The sequence below is a fragment of the Engraulis encrasicolus genome, chromosome 5, assembly GCF_034702125.1.
Source record: "Engraulis encrasicolus isolate BLACKSEA-1 chromosome 5, IST_EnEncr_1.0, whole genome shotgun sequence".
In the NCBI taxonomy this organism is placed as follows: Eukaryota; Metazoa; Chordata; class Actinopteri; order Clupeiformes; family Engraulidae; genus Engraulis; species Engraulis encrasicolus.
In genome coordinates, this window is record NC_085861.1 from 28156328 (window position 1) to 28160667 (window position 4340).

Sequence of the window (4340 nt, forward strand, 5' to 3'; positions counted from 1 at the left end):
GCCAGGTACACTACCGAGAAGGCATGAAAAGAACGTCACGTGACTTTGAAGACGTCATCAAAGCAACATTTTCATATCGTCAAAACTCATCTCTGTTGAGATATGAGCGTATCAGGCTGCTTTGAATATGCACCCACTACATTTCACACGGTTGTCTAAAAACATATCAAGAGATGACATGTGGATTAAACAAAAACAAAACAAAAATAGACTTCAATTTGTTCGTTTAGACCAGGGGTGTCAAACATACGGCCCGCGGGCCGCATCCGGCCCGCGGGAGGGTTCCATCCGGCCCGGATGTAAAAAAAAAAAAAAAAAAAAAAAAAATTTTTTTTTTTTTTTTTTTACTTTTTTACTTTTTTTTTTTATTTTTTTTTTATGAAATAACCGAAATGCGCAATTACGGCCCTCGGGGCAAAATCGAAACCTGCATGACATTAACCCAATGGTCCCTCTGTTACACTTTATATGTAGTAAAGTGCACATCACACTTCTATTATAAATAGTGAATTTGTACTGTAACCGGCATTTCATAAAGCTCATATATTATAGACCTCATATATAGAGATAACATTTTAATACTTCTTATTCGTATTGTATTGGTATTGGTTGTAATTAAATAATACATATAATAGGATTTGTATTGGTTCCTATTAAGCTCAAACTGGAAAAGGGATGTTAGAATGCGTGAAAAGGCAGGAAATTACATATAAGAAATACAAAATTTTCTGGGGGAACACCCCCAGACCCCCTGCTAAAATGAGCTGTCCCATATTTAATTAATTGACGGTTGCCAATGAATGAATGAAGTCAAGGAAATTTTGCATAGGATTATCAGTATTACATTGCTTTCTACATATTCAACACACTTAAAACGTGATAGTACAGAACACTAATCCTCTGCTTTACGTTTTTTTTTTTTTTTTTTTGCGATGATGTTACTAATGCGGCCCGCTTGAGGTCCACATGGGTTGTATGCGGCCCCCGGACCAAAATGAGTTTGACACCCCTGGTTTAGACATACGGTAGGAAGCTTTCCAGCGCCCCCAGCTGGTGGTGTGAAAGACTAAGTAGGACAGGAGATCAGCCTGTCCAGAGCATATCTCGGATAGGCCTATTCATATTTCCTGTTCATAGTTCAGTCATAATTCAAAGTTCAGTATTTTTCGATTGTGAGGACAACCTGGAAACCTTTAATTTTAGTGCTCATTTCTTATCTCAGTAGCCTACATTAGGCATCTGCTTGTGAAGTAGGCCTTGGTGTCAGGTCAACTTCATAAACAAAAATCAGCATCATCAGAAGTATCAATGTGCATCTGAGGTTATCAGTGGGCCAAGGACTTCAGAATATGCCAATTGCCTTTGGAATATCATTCTAAACTTACTTCTCCAAGGGGTTTAGAACTAGCTCTAGTAGCTCGAAGGAGTTAGACTGTCATCTGTTCTGGACAGCTCTCTCTTGTAGCCTAATTGTGCCTTTAATGACTGATTTTATTAACATAAATGCCAATATTTTAATCAATGTATTTGCTCTACAGTGGCATTTCTTAACTAGACTACTGTGGAAAAGCATCATGTGAGCATGCCTGTCTTCTTAGAGCCCCACTGTAGGCCTACTAGGGCCCATGTTCTTCCCACAGCTGTATTGGGGTCATCTATGTTCCCCGGGTCGTATGTTCCCCGCAACCGAGGAATTTAGGACCCTTTTTTCAAAAAAGACTTCTATGTTCCCCGCTGCTTCCAAATAGACTGCTGTCGCATGGCAAAGCGCAGGTTGTTGTTGCACCTGTGACAGGTTAGGTTTAGGGATAGTTTTGGTCAAGGCACAAATGTACAACTCCGAAACATTGCATTACTGACAGGTTAGTTTTAGGGATGGTTTTGAGAAGGGCACAATTTGAAAACTCGGAAACATTGCATTAGTGGCAGGTTACGTTTAGGGATGGTTTTGGGAAGGGTAGATAGCCTACAATGCGGGGAACATAGACCCCCCCCCCCCTTTTTTTTTTAGAAAAAGGGCTCATAGGACATAGGACCTGGAGAATAGGACCCGGGGAACATAGGTAAGCTCCCGGTGTGTTCAGATCATTTCTACATTCACTACATTTACATGATACTTTTAATTTTAAATAGTGCCGTCAAGTTTATTTGGATCTTTCCTTTAATTCCGAGACGTTTTCAAAGCGGAATTATGCTTTGTTCACAATTAAAGTCAGTTAATTCCGAATTTAATGTCTTATGTAAACGTAGCAAATGTCTTTCCTTATAAAAAAAGGCAATGTTGTCTTTCCTTTATCCATTACCTTTTCCTGATTCATACATTTACATTACATTACACATTTTATCCAAATCCAATTAAAACTTTTCAGGATATTGTTTACAGTACCTGGAGCAATGTGGGATTAGGTGCCTTGTTAAGGGCATTTCAGCCATGGAGTGCCACTAGGCCACGGCTATCCCTGAGATAGACCTACAGTATTTTTGGTGAGTTAAGTCAATGAACACCCAAACCAGCGGCAGAGTGCTTAGCTAAATCTGGAAAAATGTGGCCTTAGAACACGACTGACATTTTAGTCTAGTATGAAATGTCATTCCGAAGGATTTTATTATTATTTGCTTTATTTGGGGTTCTACAATTGAAAACTGATGGGTTTCAAATTTCATGACCCACTTATACCTCTCCTCTTGCGGGCGCTTTCTTACCCTGGCTAGTATGGCGACTGAACCCATCTAGGCTACTAATAATTTTCACAATTTTGATGTCAATAACAGGGTTATTGATTATGCTGAGTCCATTTATGACCGTTTCATTGTGACCAGAAGTTGCTATTACAGTTGAGATGAGACTGTTTTGTCCACCTACACGTCTCATGAGATATGACTGTACTATGGCATTCCTCTCTCTGGATCTGTGCATGCATAAATAATTGAGCTATTTCAACATGGTGTTTTGGTCATGTTATTTGTAATGCATGGTAGGTAAAATGATTTAAAAAAGTAGGCCTATCTGATGCTAGCTAGCCTAGAAATCTAGATGTCCCTAGCGGCTGCAATTGAATTTGCTCCCAGGGACAGTCTAGTCACTTGTTGTTTCAGGCTAATCAAATCATGAGGAGCTGGATCAGCGGCCGGGCTACATTTGACTTTATTTATGGCACCTGGGTGATTATAAATACCGATACCCTGGCTACCATGGATTGGTGTGAAAATGCACCATGGACTTATTTGACACAAATAGGTCACTCCACATTACCATTTGATCACTCAATGTTATAAGATAAAAATCAATATCCCTTTCCCTTACCCAGTCCTACTGTAAGATGAACAGTTTGGAAGCTTTGGGCAATTGTCCATTGAAAGAGAAAACAGGTTAACACTAGTTCAACAGAAGGTAGGAGGTCTGTCTATAGGATTATTAAAGACATGCTTCAATGTGACAATCCGTATTAGGCCTACTCATTGACCTCAGAGGGTTTCGCTACATAACTGTAAACTGACGAGTACTGCGTAGGCCTGTACGAGTCTCAATATCACTGTTCCTGGGAGATATTTTGGATGAGATGAGATGAGATGAGATAATAAAAAGCAAACTCACACTGTGATTTAGAGATAGAAAAAAGAGCCATGTCTAACAATAGTTCTGTGGGCATAATTTGTACTGAGGTTAAAACCTCAAATAACAAACTTGTGAACAATGTTGATATGCTTTAAGCTGTAAGGAATTTCTACACAGTTGTGAAGAACATGTCTCTTGGACAAACTAACATGCAACTTCAAGATTGTTCAAATGCTTTAAGAGTTTCAACTGGACCGGTCTTTAAGGACAACACGTGAAAAGAGCAGCAACATCAAGGGAATTTGAAATTCATGCAGAAGTGAAACTCACCATCTCCATGACTCGAAATGTTATCTGTCTCCAGTGCAAAGAAGAGAACAACGATGCTGTTTACTTCAACACTTCTTCAGTCAAAGTGCTGTAAGATTGACGGTTAGACACAACGATTAAGGGTTTTGAGGAAACACTCATGAAGAGGCAGACACAAGCCTTTCTCATAAAGCAATGGTGTGTAGCTGAGCCTGGTGTTTGTCACCAGATAGGCTACTGATGTCCCCGTGCTGGATCTTGTTGCTTGTGATCAGACTCATCTCAAGTTCCTTACCGACAAAATCCTGACAAATTCATGTGGTACTACACAGAGTCCAGATAATGGGACATCAAAAATACCAAGGCCTCATTGGTCAATTTCTCTGGTTAAGTGAAACGCACATTATATCTTATCTCTTCGGGCTTGCTAACTATACAATGTTGAAGTTGAAGACAATCTCTTTGCCTCATGTCA